This window comes from Phaenicophaeus curvirostris, chromosome 1 (assembly GCF_032191515.1).
Source record: "Phaenicophaeus curvirostris isolate KB17595 chromosome 1, BPBGC_Pcur_1.0, whole genome shotgun sequence".
In the NCBI taxonomy this organism is placed as follows: Eukaryota; Metazoa; Chordata; class Aves; order Cuculiformes; family Cuculidae; genus Phaenicophaeus; species Phaenicophaeus curvirostris.
This window is the reverse complement of record NC_091392.1, coordinates 74,661,760-74,682,079: the sequence shown is the minus strand read 5'-3', so window position 1 is coordinate 74,682,079 and position 20,320 is coordinate 74,661,760. Positions and strand designations below refer to the sequence as shown.

At 39.4% G+C, this 20,320-nt stretch overlaps 1 protein-coding gene across 4 annotated transcripts in view; it reads right to left on the bottom strand.

The window, feature by feature from the left end:
- LOC138724325 (patatin-like phospholipase domain-containing protein 2) overlaps positions 1–20,320 on the bottom strand; it is a 520,777-nt gene that overhangs the window by 136,064 nt on the left and 364,393 nt on the right. For 3 of the 4 annotated variants that reach the window (XM_069864292.1, XM_069864309.1, XM_069864318.1), the window contains exon 1: positions 7,234–7,237. The exons of the other annotated variant lie outside the window; for it this stretch is intronic. The gene's annotated coding sequence lies outside the window, so the exon portion shown is untranslated. Of the gene's footprint in view, positions 1–7,233; positions 7,238–20,320 lie in introns of those variants that run through there. 4 annotated transcript variants of the gene reach the window in all.

Below are 20,320 nucleotides of genomic sequence, written 5' to 3'. Positions count from 1 at the left end.
AAAAAGCCATGCAGAATATATTTTTATTACTTCAATAAGTTAGCTGGCCTACTATAGCAGATAAAATACTGGATTACCACTCACAAAATGTGCATGTTTTTCCTGGCCCGCCAGTAGAACAATCTTTCTATGCCTCAGTTATACCACCTATGGCATCTAAACAGTGTACTTATTGTCCTCCTAGCACAGCTTGAAAACTGAGGGTCACTATTATAACTAGAAAGAGGGATTGTTTTTAAATTAGAAAATACGCCAAAGTCTTTCCTCAGTTTTTATTCACACTGACTTACCTTTGTCTAAATAGGGCTTTCTTCAATCTGATCCACAAAACTTGATGCTGTGGAGTTCCTCCTCCTGCGTTGCAAGGGCCTGATTCATCCTTTTCCATTACAAAATCTGCAAGAGAGAATCACTGTATTGTCCAGCCACAGGCAGAACTGGAAGAGCTCCATGACCCATTACCCATCTGCAGAACAGGGAAAAACCGCTGCACCTTGTGGACAGATCAATGGCACCATAAATGATAGTGAGTAGTTCCAGACCTTCACATATCCACATTAGCATTGCTTCTTAAGTTCCCTTCGGCTTCCAGGATTTTGGCAGTTGTTACTGCTGAAGTCTGAAAGGTGATTGTAGGACTTCTGAGCAAGGAGGTGGAAGTGGAGAGGTCTTCCATGCTGATTGGCACAGTTTTGGCTGATTGCCCACTCTGAGTGCAGAATTACTCTCTGCAGTGTGATTTGAGTGATTTAGTAGGCCGTAGACATTTGAGTGTGAAGGGATCTCAGCTGGGAACTCAAAATAACAGTTGTTATCTTGGCCTTAATTTTAAAGATCATCTGTTATTTCATACTGTTTATTTCATATTCATTTAACCAATACAATAATCAGATATTAAATCTCTCTCCTTCCCACGGCTTTTTTTTAATAACTCATCCCTCAATAGCATTGTTGGCAAAGCCCCTCCCTGCAGGGAATGAAATGACTCCCATGGTGAAATGTGAATGCCAGCACTGCCTGTCTTCTTTCACTCTGAGCCTTTGATGCTTCGCCCTTCCCAGCCCCCCTGCTCTGGGCTCTGGTGCAATTGTGCTGCTTGTACAGTGGGAGATGCTCAGCCCTGGAGCCACTGAGAAGTGTGGAGTCTGTGTGTATGTGCATACTACTCACAAGCAGGACAGCTATAAGAAGTTAGGTTCTCTTCTGTGCTGTGCTGTTAGGTTGTGGTTGACTGAAGCCAGGATGTTGTGATTCTTGTAACTTTCAGGTTTTACCTTCGTTGGCAGAGCTCGAGAAACTGCTGGGTAGTCTAAAAAATGGAGGGTTTTTATAAAGGATCCAGGAAGTCTTGCATACCTCTGACTTTCATAGTTTTTTAGATTTGTTCTATGGACCCTGTATTAGCAAATGCTCTAAAGACCATCCGCCTTGACTTTAAGGAGCATTAGGGGTTTTAAAAGCTTTTCTGAGATGTCTGGAGTATCAAGTCAGCACATTTCTGGTAATATATGAGAGTTGTAATTGCCTACAAAGCACAGATGAAGTAGGAGTGTGTTTAGCTGTGCTCACTGGAACTTTCTGCAGTACCATTAAAACTGAACAAGAGATATGCCAATGGTTTGAGGGGAGGGGGTCATGGGATCAAGCCCCTATTGATTTTAAAATAATTATTCGTGGAATGTGGTACTAGTTAAATTGCCAGGATTTTTAACAGGATTTAACACTGCCAGTACTTTCGGAGTTTTTAAATTTGAACAACACGAGCATCATAATGTTAATAAACAAAAACCCAAACAACATGCTATTCCCTTTAGTTGGTTTCTCTTCTGCTATGTGTGAATAATCAGAAGGAACACATTAAATACTATCTCATTCTAGACATCTATAATGTCAATGTCTATGCCTGAACTGCTCCTCCTAGACTCCGTTTTATAGTCACTGGAGAGAAACAACAGGCAGGAGTCATCTGACCAGTTTTAGATGTCTACTTTAGGATGAGATGAATCCCATCCTGAAAGTGCCTGTTTCTCTCCAATGACTTTAAAGGGAACTTTGAGTGGTTTGCTCAGGTGCAGGCGTTGCTCAGGTGCAGGCATGTTAGATGAATTCTCACTTGGGGTCTAGTTCTTCCACAACCAGACATTTGGAATTGAGAAAGTAAATTGGCTTGGTTTACATATTTAGTAACAAAGAAAAGCTTTGCAAGCTTACTCTAATTATGAATGTTGCACACATTGATGTTACAAGATGTTATGATGTTCCAATTCAAAATTCCTCTTGGAACATAGAGTGGCTATATAAGAATATCTTTTAAAACTGTTATCTTTTTAAAAATTAAATTGGACTGAAAGCCACAGGTAAAATTGCTTGGCAACTATTTTTAGGAAGATTCCAGGATCCTGGGAGCACCTTTGAAAGCAGACAATTGCTCTGAAAAGAAATCATAAGTAAGTAGGAAGTTCCCTTTTTATGTGAATAATGTGTGGTGTACATGTTTTTTGAAAAAGAGAAGTGCATCTACTCAATGGTCACCCTTCATTAAATTCAATTTAAAAAATCTCTTGGCAATGCTTTTTCTAGGTTCACTGTTATTTTGAATCCTATCAAACCTCAGGTCTTAATGAGGTGATAAAAGCATTACAAAGAATGTCTTTTTCCCTCTGGCACTGTAAATCCAGCTGGAGGAGATGAAGCTTTCTCCAGTAATGCTGTTCTTCAGAAGCAGCGCAGATACATCCAAGATGCTCACCTTTCTTTAAAGCAGACATTCCTTACACTCAGTGAATTAAGAGCAATTATTTTTAGTTATTGCCTCAGTTAATTACTCTTCCAGCTAAACACTTGTGTCTCTTCACTTGTGCCTCTTGTGTCACTTGTATCTACTTTGAAGCAGATACAAGTGACACAAGAGACACAAGTCTCTCTCGGATTGTTGCCAATCTTTGTTTTCTGTTACAGCAGCATGTAGAGTCTGTTTTTCAAGTTCCTTTAACACAGTTATGTGCAGCTGGGGGCTAAATAATCTTTAACAACCTCTCTGATAAACAAAAAATTATTGACCTCCTGTAATTTCACTGGAAGTCATGTTGGCCAGTTCTTTAATCATCCTTTTGTCTGCCTTTGAACCCCTGGTAGTTTTTCTGTATATTTCATGAAATGTTATGACAGAAATGAGAATTGGTACTTTCACAGAAGTTGCACTGGTAGCAGAAAAATAAATAACTTTCCAGATACTAAGTGTTCCCCTGTTTCTACATTCAAGGATTTCCTAAGTTCTGAAATTGTGATTTGTAAATGTCGGGATGGAACATGAACTGTAATGTGTTAGAAAAAAGATTAACAAGTAAGATAATGATAACCCTCATCTCCTTGGCTAGAGTCGTTGAGATTGACCACTCAGATATGGCCACACCTTAACGACTTGGGGTGGGTTTGATCTCATCTCCCCCTGGATATGCAATGAAGTTCCAGGAATGAAGTGCACTTGTCGTTTCGGGGAAAATATGGATATGGAAACAATTCTGTGTATATAAAGTTCTCTGAAATCACTGATTGGCAGAAGCACTCTGAGGACAAATCCTGAGTCTTCTCCAGCGCTGAATAAAGTGTACTTGCCTTAATGGTTAAATTAAACTGTTAAGCCTAAGTTTCTTTGTTTCAGATTTGGACCCTCTCTGCCCCCCGGAGACTGGTTTCTGGAAAGACTCCTCTTCTCAACTGAATTTCTGCGGGGACAGACAAAGACCATCAGATAAAAAGGTACACTTTAAATTTTTTTTTTTTTTTTCTTGGTTTGGGGATCAGTCCATTTGGTTTGGCTCCTCATAAGTCGCTACTGTATGATGCAGGGTGAGTGTATGCTGGACTGCTAGTGTCTTATAGGCATATATTGAAGTTGCTTAGGTCTTGGTTGTAAGAAGAGAATATTCGGTTTCTGTCAGGAAGTCTTGGCTGTAAGAGGAGACTATTTGGTTTATGTCAGGAGGTCTTGATTGTAACAGGAATATAAACTATTATCTGGTTTCTGTTTTTTGTTGGTGTGGTTGGGAGGTCTTGGTTGTAAGAGTGATATTAACCAAAGAGTCTGGAGTCTTGGTTGTAAAAGTAGATATTTGGTTTCTCTGTGGAGATCTTGATAGTAACTGTAGATCTGCTTGACTGTCTGGTTTCTGGTGGTTTGATTAGGAGGTCGTGGTTGTAACAGGTGATATTAACCAAAGAAACTGGAGTTATGTGGAAAATTGAGTGAATGTTTGGTTTCTATGTGGCAGTTTGATTTGTTCAAATTAATATTGTGGTATTGTGTGTGTTATTTTTGTGGTAATGCTGTGAAAATCCATACTCAATTATCAATACAAATTCGATTATTAAGCAGGGATTATTTTAATAAAAAATGCTGGGGCACACATTAGTCCACCTAATATGTCCCACTAATGACTCCCCCACTGGCTGCATGACTTTTATACAGGCTAAACATACATGTTCGTGTGGGTTCCAGGAAATACTGGTTAAACAGTTATGTATTGCATGTCCATTGTTTTCTGGGAACTTGTTAGCATACCCACTCTTGTAAGCATATCACAGTTTCTTTGCATCTTCTCTTTGCCTCTGATGGTCTTTATCTTATCTCCCTCCTTCTTGTGTCTTCAGGCCTGCCCTTTGTCCCTGCTGTGGGACTGCCCTTTGTATTTGTTTTGTTGTAGAAATAATGATGAATTTTGTCCAGATTATATATGGATGACTGATAGGTGTTTATTGCATCCTGACATAATGCATGTGGCGTAACAAGAAATTGTGGGTAACATATGGTTGGGATTTGAGTTGTCCTGAAAGAAGGATGTTGAGGCTCTGGAGTGAGTCCAGAGAAGAGCAACAAAGCTGGTGAGGGGGCTGGAGAGCAGGTCTTACTAGGAGCGGCTGAGAGAGCTGGGGTTGTTTAGCCTTGAGAAGAGGAGGCTGAGGGGAGACCTCATTGCTCTCTACAACTACCTGAAAGGAGGTTGTAGAGAGGAGGGTGCTGGCCTCTTCTCCCAAGTGACAGGGGACAGGACAAGAGGGAGTGGCCTCAAGCTCCACCAGGGGAGATTTAGGCTGGAGATTAGGAAAAAATTTTTCATGGAAAGGGTGATTGGGCACTGGAACAGGCTGCCCAGGGAGGTGGTTGAGTCACCTTCCCTGAAGGTGTTTAAGGCACGGGTGGACGAGGTGCTGAGGGGCATGGTTTAGTGTTTGATAGGAATGGTTGGACTCGATGATCCAGTGGGTCTCTTCCAACCTGGTTATTCTATGATTCTATGATTCTATGACTGGGACAACAAGGAAAGATCCACCTATGCAGTGCAATGGATTTGTGGTTGGGGAGCCCGAACACAGAACCCATAAGATGGGAGACTGGCAGAGTGGCTGCACTTTAAAGAAAAGCCAGCTGCGATATATTTTAGATCATTAAGATCTTAGATCATAAGGGGATCAGTGGCCCACCAAGTGGTGGACAAACAGAAAAACCCTGATAAAAGCTCTTGATAATCGGTAGTGGCTGGTGTATAAGCTTGGGGAAGTTACCCTAGAGGATCCACTGGTTAAAATAAAGCTGGGGAATACAAGTGAAGAGGTTAAATTTTTGATAGATATGGGAGCCTCTGTGTAAACCAGCAACTGATTCCCACAGATTACTGTGATTGTAATAGGAGCTACTGGCCAAACCAAAAAAGCATTCTTCATGCAGTCTTCTAAATATGAATTGGGAAAACAAGTGGGTACACATTGTTTGCTAGGAGACCCTAGACCATTATTGAGAAGAGATTTATTAAAGCAGTTAGAGACAGAAATAATATTTGGAGCAGGAGGTACAAAATTTAAAGTGAGAGATCATCAACTTATTAAAGTGTTGAATTTGTCTTTAAAATAGGTAGAAAACAAACACTGGTAACAGCAGAGATTTTGGAACAGGTTTATCCAGGCATGTCGTCTTCTGACGTATCTGGCAAGGCCAGAAATATGGAGCATGCGAAGGTAAAATTGGCCCTTGTGTATGTCAGGTATGTCTCTGCGATTAGAAGATTGCAAGGGGATAAAAATGATTACTGACAATTTTTTTACAATATGGGTATGTAAATCAGAATATAATACTCCAATATTGCCTTTAAAGAAATTAGATAAAAAGCTATTGGTTAGTGCAAGGTTTAAGGGCCATAAACAAAATTGGAAGAAGAACTACATCCAGTGGTGGCAAATCCCTATACCTTGCCAATCAGTTAAAAGATCACTTGTGGTTTACCGTACTGGATTTAAAGGATGCCTTCTTCTGCTTGATATTGGCTCAAGGAAAAAAAAAAAAATCCTGAAACTGGTAGAAAAGCACAACTAACCTGCAGAGTATTGCCTCAAGATACTAAAAGCAGCCAAACTATTTTTGGGAATCAGCTGGCTCTCCAGCACTGAATGAAGTGTACCTGCCTTAATGGTTAAATTAAACTATTAAGTGTAAGTTTCTTTGTTTCAGTTCCTTATGCCTAACACCATCCTGGCAGTTTATTTCTGCTTTGATTATATATCTCCAAAAGTAACTGATTCTTATAATTAAGATTCCACTTCTATTCTGGCATGTTTTCTCCATTTTTCAATGTAAGACTCTATTAGAAATCTTATTCTTTGCCTGTGCTTATTCTTCCCCATCCTGCTGTGCCTATCATTTGGTCTCTTTGTCACTTCCCCTTTCCATTTGTCTTTCACTTACCTATGGTCATCTGATGTTTTAAAGTTTTGGGGGTTTTTAAAGGTTATTTGTTCACATACATGTGTATATGTATGTAAATATTTATACAGAGCGAGTGCCATGTTTACTCTATTTATACACACAGACACATCTATACATTCCTGTGTGCATAAAAAGGATGCATAGCACAGGGCTAAAAATCAGCCCCTGCAAGACCTCATTAGAAACAGACCTGTGTGAGAGTGGATTATTACCTACAATTTTGTTTGAATGTTTCTGTTACCTGGTTCTGTTATCTAACACATTTGTTTAATATCTGCCATTTGTATCTGCAGGGTTCTCATTTCTTAGTCAAAATGGCACCCCACTGGGCATGAGGAAGGTGTTCTGTTGCCCCAGTCAACAGAATGCCCTAAAACAACAGGCAGGGTCCAATGCCCATTTTGTCTCTTCCAGAGTCCTGGACAGCCCTGTTAGTTGCTGTTTCCAAGAAAGGGAAGGCATTGACATCCTTATACTGACTGCTACCATCGATTGCCTCAGTGTCAGACATTATATCCTGATTATGCAGGGTTCATCTCCAAACTTGGCCCTGCCTTCCCTCTCCCCACTTTTCCTCCTGCCCAGGGCTGTCTCTGGACCCAAGTGGATCACCTGTTCTCTTGCTATCCTCAAGCATGATAGCTCCAGATAAGCTGATTTCCTTATTGGTGTAATGAAACAGCCTGTCTTTGACACTTAATGAAGAAGGAATGCAATGAAAAATGTTCAGTCAACACAAAAAAAGTATTTTTGTATGTCAAGTTTCCTTTTCACACTAAGGTCTTCATAGTAACATTTAGCAAATACTATTTTCCTGCTCAGCTGTTCTATGTGATAGTTGGACAGAGCAGTGATCTTGCCACTGAACTCATTATTAATGTCCAAACGTGTGAATTTGTAACATTCCCAAATATTTATGCAACCGTGTGAATGGGTTTTCAGCTATTGTAAGAAATCCATGCAAACCAAGTAGAGACATTTGAACTTGAATGACTTCCGCTCCAGGACTTTAAAGTTTTAGATAACAACATGAATTTATCAACAGGTCCACGCAGCATGCTTCTTGTTCTTCACCACATTACTGCCCAGCCCACAAGCAATTGCCTGCTCCTTTTTTCTTCAAACTGATTCCTTTTCTGAATTGTTCTTGGTATGTTGGAGTCTAAAATGCGACTGGTCCCTACCTGTTATTCCGTATTCTGAAAGCAAAATCCCAGCCTAGGAGCAGTGTTTTCTAATGTTCAAGCTAAAAATATAAATTTGTCTCTAACTATATTACAAATTTCACTTTAAAGTGTTGAATCAGATTGATGTTTTATAAAAGGCTGAGGCACCCTTTGATGTCCTTTTGTGAACCTTGCAATATTTTGCAATTTACTTTAAAACACAGACGTAGGAAAAATTATAGAAGTGCTCTGACAACGTAGAATTGTTAATAAAACAACTACTCTAGCCTCCTAGAATCTTTTCAGAGAGTTTCTCCATATATTCTGAAACACATAAACATAAAGGCATTAAAAATAATTTGAGTGGACAATATTCAGTCAATAAATAACAACAATAAATTAGTTGAGCTTTTAAAAAGAAAACTAAATTATTATTATTATTATTATTGCTATATAGCAATATATATTGCTATATAGCCTTATTTTTATGTATACCACTATGTGGTGTGCATTGTTTGATAATTCTTGTTTTTCATCATATTTGGTGTCCCAGTCACTTAAAGTACTGGCATTTGTGTCATTTAACAAAGTGAAGTTGTAGTTCTTTCGAAGTCATATTGTTGTATCTCCAATAAATTTAGAAACTGAGAGTTGCAGTTGTCATTTTCCATCTGCATTATTTAATCGTTTTTATTCTAGTCTCTTTTAAAAGGGGATTGTTCATTTCAGGAAAAGAGTACAAGTAGTATTAGAAAGCCTCCTAACTCAAGTTCTTACTTAAATGCATCAGATGCAAAGAATAAACTAAAATGTTTTCTGTCCTGCGCTGAAACCTGACATCAGGTAAGCTTCAGAGTGTTCTCAGCATTGTAAAAGGTTTAAAGGAACATAGTAAATGCTTTTAACCTATTTAATGTTACATGCTGAAGGAGATGCATTGGATTTGATTGACACTTAAATTTAAAAATAAAAGGTAGGCATTACTATGTGAAGGATAAGGCTGCACCTTAATCTGAGATACAGGGCATTGGAAAAGAAGAGAGAAGTCCTAAGTGTGTACATGCAAATATATTGCTTAGCAGTACATCCCCATAGTCCCTGTGCACACAGAAGAAATTACAGACAAGGTGAATCTCTTGATAAAGGGATAAAATCAGTATGATAGGTAAAGTTAATGAGAATCAGAACTGTGTGGTAATTATTATAAGCTCATATTATATAATATAGACAAAGTGTGCTATCACGTATTTGCAAAAGGTTTATGTTTGCAGTTTGTCATCTGACAGGTAGACTGTAACATACATGTGACACTAACTATCTTAAGCCTACCGTGGTGTAGTTCACTCCTGTTTCAAAAGTAACTTCATTTGACTTTTTGGATTGCCTTTTCATGTTTAGTTCTGGAATATGAGCTTTTGCTAAAGAACTGTATACCCTTATCAGCTCTGTGGCCCTCATGATGTACAGCACTAAGCTAAAATGCCTTTCTGTCAGTTTTGATGGAGTGTCATGATATGTATGTCCCATACACCAGACTGTGATCATGTCTTTTTAGTGGACAAGCTGGATTTTTTTATTACTTTGATTTGCTACATGTTGTACTTCTTAAATTGTAGACTTCGTATTTCTGAATTGAATGAGCAAATAAAAGACTGAAAAAATTAAAGCTCTTAGTCTGGTTGACACAAGTAAAAGGAGCACTGGGCATATCTTCAGACGGAGTATCAGCATTTTTTATTAGATGGTTTTATATAGATGATATATCACAATTCCTTTCAAATATAATTACATAAAAACTGTTCTTTTTAGTTCTGCAGTATTTAATCTGTGTGTGTGTGTATATATATGACCACAACAAGAAAGAGTTCACCTAACAATTTATAGGAAAAAAATCAATTCCATACATTGCAGTAGACAGTAATAATGCCTACAGCATAATCCAATAAGGCACTTTACTGCATGATTTTAATTCATTTGCTGAACTGGAGCATTACTGAATGAAATTGTTAACAAAGGCAGAGGTATTTGAGACGGTGGAAAGACTGGCTGAAGAAAGAACTATTAAATTCAGTGCATCTAGAGGCTCCCACAGTAAAACATGTAAGAATGGTTTATATTTATACATAACATCATAATTTTTTTGTTGGAATGTACCAGTCATGTCACTACTGCTGGACTGACTTAGATAATGATCTGGGCAATGAAATTAAATCCTTTTGAGTAAATAAAATTAAATGTGAAAGGTGGCCACATACGCAAATGCAATCTGCTTAACAAGTCCTGATGTAGTGTATCATAATTTTCCTGTATTATCTAAGATTTGAACAAAATGTATTTTTATCCAAACAGATATTTCATCTTCATGGGCAAGACCTAGTCATTCTGCACAATTGTTTCTTATGAAGTTCAAGCTATCTTTGTAGCTTCAATACTGGATTCCTGAACTTATTTACTGGGGAAGGTAGGTATATTATCAGGTTTTCTTCCATATGATTTAATGCAGTGGCAACAGTCTCCAAAGAAAATTCAAATACCAGATAGTAGTTTCACAAGACCATTATCTTTTGATTGCAAAACTTTAAAGCATTTCCCAGACCAACTGATGAAGTAAATAATTGCTCATCCTCTATATTATTACTGCCTTCCTGGACCTCTGTGCAGGACTAAAGGGAAACAGAATTTTCTTAAGATGAATTTTATGAACAGAAAGATATTTGTCTGTAGTGCTTAGCCAGGAAGAGCGAATCACTGGAGGAACTATTTACTCCTAATTTTTCTGTTATTGTTCCAGAGTTCTTATTCCACCCTTTCTTCTTCTTTTCCTGCCATTATCTTATCTCGCCATTGTATTTTCTCAGGTTTCTTTAGAGTAAATAAAGAAACAATTTAAAAGGAACAAATATAAAACTATAAAATGCAGTCATAGAAAAGAGTTGTTACAAACCCATATTTAAAATTCTCCTGCATAAATGAATGATGTTGCTTTCCATGGGAACTGAGAGAAAAAAACATGCCTTAAGTGGAGCAAAATAAAAGTATCCTGATTCTGTTGCGTGAACACATCCATGGCCTATTACATTGTAGTCCAAATGGGCATCCATTGGCATTACAATGTGAATGGGCATTAGGCTCTGGATAAAGATACTCCCTGAGAGCTGATTTACCCTCAGTAGCTAGGTCAAAAATGTCAATAGACCCAGTCTAGCAGCATGACTGGTTTAAAGGATGCATACTAAGATGCAAAGGAATCATGGGAAATGAAAGTAGGTCTCAAATGTTTTGGATTAACGCACCACTGTTAACAGTCTGAATTTCTCAGTGCTCACCATGTATTTACAGTTGCATCTTTAACTGAAATCTCTGTGATGACCTAAGTGTTTGCATTTGCTCTGTCCTTAGGCACTGTCATTGCCATGGATCACATCTGAAAACTGCAGCCGTAGATAAAGCTATGCTTAAACAAAAAATGTTTAGCTGAGTTTTTGATTGTTGTTCTGAAGTGATTCATGAAGAAAATCCTGCCATAGCTGAGTGAGCACTGATAAATGGGGGCTTATGTGCTGTCTATGAATATGCTGAGTCCTGTATTAGGATCTGATAACATATGCCACTTGATGGACTTTTACATGGGCTTAAGGAAACGATTGGGGTCCATGGTAACAGCAACTTAGACTCCCCTTGACTCAACTCAGTCAAGTTCAGATACAGTCAACTCAGATACAGCAACTATTCAGTCAGACTCAACTTTGTGTGAATATTGATTCCAGACCAGGTAAGGAATGAAATGCAGCTGATAAACCGACCCAAGTATGAGCTCACCTGTGCAATATAAGTTTATGTATCCATTCACTTGTAGCACAGTTTACCAGCAAATTAAATAATAGATCCCAAGGTAGCAGGAAGGTCATTGTAGTTTCATTCCCATAGCTTTAGTCTTCCTTCCAGCAAATATTGCAGTTGTATGTTCTCTGGGAACAGGTATAAAAGTGCTAGATTCAGTATATGTACATTATTGAAACAGCTACAGATCTCTCAGTCAGGATGATCTAGCTGTGTGGAATGGCACATTCAAATCAGCATTGCTTTAGTAAACATGTAAACATTCACTCCTTTCTATGCATGCTTTCTTTTTTTTTTTCGTCTTAGAAACAAGATGGAAAGATCACAAGAAACTACCTTCATCATGTTTTACATAACTTGATATTTCAAATGGAAGACAAAGACTTCCAGAAGATAACTGAGATAACTGATCCAGAACAGACGTGATACTTTGACTACCATGAAGTTTTAGACTTGTTTGAGCAAAAAAAGCCAGTATTAAGTGTTTACTTTTAGTTTTCTAATCATAACTTCTCTTATAATGGCTGTGGCAAAATGCTGGATTGTATTTTGGTAAAATGTTATGCTCTGCATACAGGTTTTATCTGTTAATATGCTCACATGCTGTCCAGAAATGAAATAATCACAATCAGCCCTTCTAGGCCCTGTTTTTCTGAAGCATCAATTGGGAAACAATCTCACAGTTATCAGAGTTTTTTGAGAATTCTAGCAGAATCAGTAGCTCAGGCATGTGTGTACAGCAGAGGAGGAACAGCAGTAGTACTTAGCTTTCAGTTGTCAGATCTGTTTTGCTGATATTTTGCTGTTTCTTGTGTTATCGATTATACTTTATAACATACATTGTTTCAAAATACATGCTATATACTAAACATTGTACATTTTCCTGTTTTCCTGAGTACAGCTTTGACACCTTCTGAATTTATAGTGGTCTTATAATGTTTTTTCTTTAAAACCATTCACCAAAGGTACAGAGATTGTATGCTAAAACCTATAGTCAATACTTCTGTGCAGTATGTGTGTCTCCATTGACAGAAATAATTCAGTATTCTTTTGCTTACTGAACTATTCTAACAAACAACTTAAGCTGTGGTTTGCAAATCTACTTCCTAATATTAAGCTGTTCATAATTTTCAGTATCAACTCTCTTTAGGTTTGCATTAGTATGTCAACTGACTAACTCCATATTTAACTTCATCTTAGGCAGTCTGGATAATGTTTTTCAGGGGTATCAAAGCAGAACAGCACTGTCAAGAGAGATACTAGTTGCACAGAAAGCAGGTCCCATTGAACAGCCCTGAATGGTGTGCTTTGCTTTGAAACGCTTTGATGTTAGAAGCTGAAATAGGCTGCTTTCCACTCTGATGGCTCCAACAATAGCAACATTTGATGCAGCAGCTCAAGTCCCTTCCAGCTGGTTTTGACAAGAATAATAGCCTGGCTGAAATTCTTGGGCAAACTTTAGCAGTTGTAAAATTAGCATGCTGGGGAATATGCAAACTCCGCCTACACGCACAACTGATGTGAACACTAAGTTGGATTTACAAATTAAGCTGGTTAGAATCATAGAACCATAGAATCACCAGGTTGGAAAAGATCCACCGGAGTCCAACCATTCCTACCAATCACTAAACCATGCCCCTCAGTGCTTCATCCACCCATGCCTTAAACACCTCCAGGGCAGGTGAATCAACCACCTCCCTGCGCAGCCTGTTCCAGTGCCCAATCACCCTTTCCATGAAAAATCTTTTCCTAATCTCCAGTCTAAACCTCCCCTGGTGGAGCCTGAGGCCATTCCCTCTTGTCCTGTTGCCTGTCACCTGGGAGAAGAGGCCAGCTCCCTGCTCTCCACAACCTCCTTTCAGGTAGTTATAGAGAGCAATGAGGTCTCCCCTCAGCCTCCTCTTCTCCAGGCTAAACAACCCCAGCTCTCTCAGCCGTTCCTCATTAGGCTTGTTCTCTAGCCCCCTCACCAGCTTTGTCACTCTTCTCTGGACACTCTCCAGAGCCTCAACATCCTTCTTGTGGTGAGGGGCCCAGAAGTGAACACAGTATTCGAGGAGCGGTCTCACCAGTGCCGAGTACAGAAGGAGAATAACCTCCCTGGACCTGCTGGTCATGCCGTTTCTGTTACAAGCCAAGATGCCATTGGCCTTCTTGGCCACCTGGGCACACTGCTGGCTCATGTTCAGTCGCTGTCAACCAGCACCCTCAGGTCCTTCTCCTCCAGGCAGCTTTCTAGCCACTCTTCTCCTAGTCTGTAGCACTGCACAGGGTTGTTGTGCCCCAAGTGCAGGACCCATCATTTGGCCTTGTTAAACCTCATGCCATTTGACTCTGCCCAGTGGTCCAGCCTGTTCAGATCCGTTTGGAGCCTCCCTACACTCCAGCAGATCCACGCCTCTACCCAGCTTACTGTCATCCGCAAACTTGCTAAGGGTGCACTCGATGCCTTCATCCAGGTCATTGATAAAGACATAGAACAGGGCTGGACCCAGCACTGAGCCCTGGGGAACTCCACTTGTCACTGGCCTCCAGCTGGATTTCACACCATTTACCACCACTCTCTGGGCCCGGCCATCCAACCAGTTTTCCACCCAGGAGAGTGTGCGCCTGTCCAGGCCAGAGGCTGACAGTTTCCTAAGCAGAATGCTGTGAGAAACTGTGTCAAGGGCTTTACTGAAGTCCAAGAAGACCACATTCACAGCCTTTCCCTCATCTAGTAGTCGAGTCACTTTGTCATAGAAGGAGATCAGGTTAGTTTGGCAAGACCTGCCTTTTGTGAACCCATGTTGACTGGGCCTGATCACCTGGTTCTCTTGCATGTGCTTCTTGATAGCACTCAAGATCACCTGTTCCATGACTTTCCCTGGCACTGAGGTCAGACTGACAGGCCTGTAGTTCCCTGGACCCTGCCTGTGACCCTTCTTGTAGATAGGTACTACATCAGCCAGCCTCCAGTCCAGTGGAACTTCTCCAGTCCAGTGGAACTTCCCCAGTCAGCCAGGACTGCTGGAAGGTAATGGAAAGGGGTTTGGCAAGAATATCTGCCAGCTCCTTCAGTACTCTTCGGTGGATCCCAACTGGCCCCATAGACTTGTGGGTGTCTAGCTGGGCAAGCAAGTCTCTAACTGCCTCCTCTTGGATCATGGGAGCCTCATTCTGCTCCTCTAACTTCTGGGTTTGTACACAGAGGGAACAACTTCCCTTACTGTTAAAGACTGAGGCAAAGAAGGCATTAAGTACCTCAGCCTTTTCCTCATCCCCTGTCACTGTTGTTCCTTCGGCATCCAATAGGGACTGTATATTCTCCCTAGTGCTCCTTTTATTGTTAATATATTTATAGAAAGATTTTTTAATTATCTTTCACAGACTTTGCCAATCCGATTTCTAGTTAGGCCTTAGCCCTCCTGATTTTTCCCCTGCATGATCTCACTTCCATCCTGTAGTCCACCCAAGACGCCTGTCCCTTATTCCAAAGCTCATAGACATTTCTCTTCTTTCTGACATCTCTCAAGATCTCCCTACTCAACCAAGTTGTTTTTCTCCCCCGCTGGCTCTTTTTCTGGAACTTGGGGATGGCTTTCTCCTGAGCTGCTAGGATTTCCTTTTTGAAGAGCTCCCAGCCCTCGTGGGCTCACCTGCCCTTGAGGACTGTCTCCCACGGGACTTTGCCAACCAGCCTTCTGAACAGTCCGAAGTCTCCCCTCTGGAAGTTTAATGCGTCTGTCCTACTAAACCCCCTCTTCATCTCATATTAGAGATGTACACAGATAACTTCCCATATTTGTCATTTAAAATAAGCATCCCAAATTAAATACATGCTAGCATGAGGGACTGTAAGTGAAGGAAATGGTAAACAACTTAGGACATTGTCACCTTGAGATATAATACTACCAGGGATGATGCAGTAACCACGCACGATCTTGGCAGCTGTGGTTTCACACTTGGATAGTGACTCTGTCCTGAGGAGTAGGTCTGTTCTGGACACTGTGGCTGGATTTGTACCCAGACTTTGATGAAAAGCAGCTGCAAGGAAGATCGAGTGTGTCTGCATCCTTCTGTTTTGTGTCCTGAGTGGTAATGCTAACTCCATAAATGTGGCTCCTTTTCTAGAAAATTCAGATTATAGGTTGTACAAATAGAATAGGACAATTTTTTCAAGAAAATTTCTAGTTTTTATCATTCCTTAGCTGGGAAACAGTTTCATCAGAGGAATCTTAAAATTGGCAATGAGTAGAACCAGGACCTGGAATCAATCTAGGCGTCCAGCCAGCTAAGACAACGCATGGAGCATCTCCACGTCCTTCTTTTCACCTGGAATTTTGCAATACAGGGCATGGTCAGATCTGAAATTATGCTGAGATTTTTCTGTTAAAATGTAATTCTGTACTTTTTTCCTCTCAGAACCTCCTATTTTTAAGGTACTCAATTTACAAGTAGAAACCACTTTTATTCTAACTGCTTATGCTATAGACAGATCCCAAAGCAGGTTCAGTGAGCCAGATTTTGTCATTATTTTCCCCTGTGCAAGCCCGTGTTCTTCAAATTATGCCCTGAGTAAGTTTAGTACCACTTGTATTTCATTCAGTCCTGGTGGATTTTGTTTTACAGGACTGAGGGGAGAAACAGACAGTAAAAGCTTTTTGTTTTATCAGTGAGTAGATGTGCCTGCTTGGTCACTTAAAGAAGCAGGTCTACGAGTGTTTACAGTTTTTTGCAGTCCCTTGTCAGTCAGTTTTGTAAATTTTGGGCCTGATGTTGCATCATGCTTTGAAATTAATACACTAAAATTGTTTTTTTTAGTTGAGCACAACTTTTTTTTTAAATCAGCTCGTTCATGAATAGCTTCATGGAACAAACTGAATAAAGATGTCCGCACTTCTTGCACTAGCTTGTACTTCTGTAAGTGATAACATGGTTAATTTTCAGTAAGTGCTGGTCTTCCAACTTTAGATTTGTCATCTTAGTATGTATTTTCATATGGTAATGGTATCATAATTTAACTTGAGGGACACTCTCTTTTTCTTTGCTGTATTATTAATTCATTCAGTTGTTAGGTGGAGAAGATCCTTTCAGATCAAATCACAGAAGACTGGGAAGATTTTCATAAGGCTTTGCAGTCTTATGATCCTAACTGTACTTGCAGTATTAACAGAAGTCACCTAAGAGGAGTCTTACAGATGTGTTGTCACTCTCTGTCAGATCAACAGTTTATGAAATAAGTTGATGATATGTGAGTTGTAGCAGATTTAATGTAATGTCTTTTCTTACCATATATATTTTTTCCTGTATTTTAATAGGACAGCTGTAGCTGGAAACTTTAAGTTGTTTGATTTGTCTTAAGCATATAGAAAAGAAAAGATCAGTGGAAGAGATGTCCCATTCCTCATGTGATCAGCTTGTAAATCCCTTATTTATTTTCACAATGATATCATGTTGGAAATCGTTAAGTTTGACATTATTTCAGTATTTCAAGCCTTCTCTACAAAGAAACAGCAGATATGGTAGAGATTTAAGATGTTATCAAACATTATTTAGTATTTCCAAACACAATGTAATACAAAATTAATTAATGTTATGTCTTCCCCCAGTAGACTATTGTTGTAAAGAACAAGGAACTGAAATTTAATATTGTCAACATGAAATCTCATGTTCAATACAAGCAGAGTCCCCAAAGTGGCAAGTCAAAAGAGCTACAAGCATGGAGAGCGTGGGGTCAAAATATCTATGTCCAGAGAAGAGGGAATTGTATTAGGCATTTTATTGCAATAACATTTCAGTCAGGTTATAATCAGGTCTAATCTACTCTCTTAGGAGCTCTAGTTTTCTCTGCTTACAGCCAGTGACTTTAAGAAAGATGTGGAATTCTTTCCTACCTTTGAAAACATAATAGGAAAATCAAAGAAATCAGTTCCAGTCTGACCCTTACAACCCAGTGTCCTGCTGATCATTGTGTGTGAGGAGCAAACACAACAGCATCAATAGGAAATGACTTTTGGAAAATAATCTTTGATCCTGAAATATGAATGAGCATGAGTGTGATCAGTAAAACCAATTCTACTACATGCATTTTCCTTCTATAAATGTCTTCAAGGAAACTTTGGGTGCTATGCATTGGGTTCATAGAAGTCATGTTCCTAGCACCGTGTGTTATAACTAAAGGCTTTCATAATCTGTCAGTTTTATAGCTCTGTGTTTTGTAGTATGTAATCGGTGGTCATTGATCATGAACAAGTAATTATCCTTTGAATTACCTGGAACTCGGCAGTTATACAATTTTCTAAATAATGTTTCTACCATTATTTGTGTCAATGGGAGATCTGTACTATAAGGGAAATCAGGAATGACAGCCACTTTGAATTGTAAAGTGGTCTTTCCTTGAAATTCTAAACATTCCCTATCAGAAAACAATATACAGTAAAGCAATGAAAAGCAAAGTGTTAAGGTTTAATTCATTCATCATTGTGGTCAATGGCTGTTTTGCTTTTGTTTTAAAAATACATAAGATAGGCCTTATGAGAACAGTCTAGTGAAATGCCGAACACCAAGGCTGTGTTTTAGCAAAGCACAGCAAGAAGTGGGTGTAACACTTCTAGGAATTCTACTATAGTGAAGATTGAGCATATTCGTGCATTTGTATTATTGAACTGTGGCACTTGAAAAGTGCAGGTATCTGTTTAGCAAAGCAAGATGTGCAACACCATAGATGAAATGGGTTTGGAATATTGTTATAGGAACAGTATCTAAAATAGCCATGTAAAAGATAAGGTTTGGATTCCATTGTCAGAGACATTCAGGGATATATGGTCTTGCATTGGCCATGCTCAGTCCACAAAAACAAGGTCTCAATTCACGCCATGTTATTAATTCTTCTGTAGTAAACATTTCTAAAGGCACCTGTTCTTAGCAGTATCATTCATCAGGGTCATGACCTAGAAAGCTGATGACTGCACTCGAGAAGAAATGCAATTCTTATAATAAGATTAGGAGATATTTTGTACTCATTAATGCAATGGATGGCCTACTTGATTTGATAAGTATTTTGTCTTAGGATGAATGAGTATCAATATAGCTACTAAAGTTAGAAAGGCTCACCCACAAGTGGGGAGGTATTTTGAAAATCTCCTTTGTTGTAATCTACTTCGAGTTGTCGTTCTATGATTTAGCGTGCCTCCTTAAAAATACACTTCGACTGTACTCCTTTGTTTCAAATGTGGCAATAGTTTTTATGTTACATCTTGTTTAAGACTGTCCTAGGAAAGCATTGTGGATGATGCAGAGAAACAGTGGATGGCACTGTTCATTCGCTGCTCTAAAGTGGTAAGAAATGCCAGGTTTAAAAAGGCTGTATTTTAAAATAATAATAAGGAAAAAAAAGTAATTGACTCCTCTAAATGCATACACACTGTGCTTAAGACTATCACATCTGTGCTGGGAATGTCATAACCAGACCGGGGATTTAGCATGGGTGCTTTAAGGAATGCAGGGTTTTTGAGTAAAAGGTGTTGAAGTGACTGAATTACATTCTGAATTCCAGTGGTTCAGCTACATCAGTCTTATTTATTTGAAATGATACTCCTGCTTTGGGGGGCTTCTACTATAATTGGACTTTTGCATTGCTGTGACATCCTGAGGCACTTGAGGACAATACTGCTATCGCTGCAGCAGAATAGCTGGCATGCTTGTCCCAGATGGTTTCCTGTGAGACGACATTCAGACTGGGGAAAATAGGGAACAATTTTTAAGGGCATTTGGAAGCCTTTTATGGATTACACTCACAAAGCAGATGTTGCTCTGTAGTATTCACAGCCATTTTATGTGTGAAGACTATACTTGTTTTATCTGAGCAGGGCTTCACAAATACTAGAAAATGGAGACTCTTTCCCCTCGCTGCCACTCCTCTGACAGTTTCTTCACTGCAGGGAGTATGGTGTGGATTAGATTTCTCAAAAGAAATGAAAGATTTGGTTTTTTATTTCTTTTCCAGAAGGAAAGCATTGAGACGCTCTATGTTGACTTACAAGTTTTTTTTTCCACAGGTATCTTTTCAGTGTTGTGCTAAATATTATAGAAGGGGCACTTGGGATAGATGGAGAGAGAATGCCATGCATCCATTGAACAAGGACAGGAGCCTTCTGCTTTCATACAGGAATGCCCAAAACTTTTTATGAACATGAATGAAATCCTGGAAGGCTGAATAGCTCAGTGAAGCAGTGACACAGTGATGACAAGGGCTCTGATTCATGAGCTCTGAAAATTTATACAGCAATGACTTAAGAGGGTAATTTAACAGTCCCAGAAAACCACAAACTCAACCTCTTCACTGGAAGTTACCCTCAGAATATCAGAAGAGGCTGAACAAGCTGTGCGTCTGCTCCTGGGCTGCTAAGGTTCACATCTAGAAGTATTAACTTAGTCTGCTAGTGATTTCGTTTTATATACATACGCCAGGCAGCAAGTTAAGGTAAACAAGGGCTTTCATTCACAATTTCTGACAGATTCAGTTGTGCAGTAGCTATGATTTCAGCTGCCTTTTCCACCAATACAGCTGAATTTG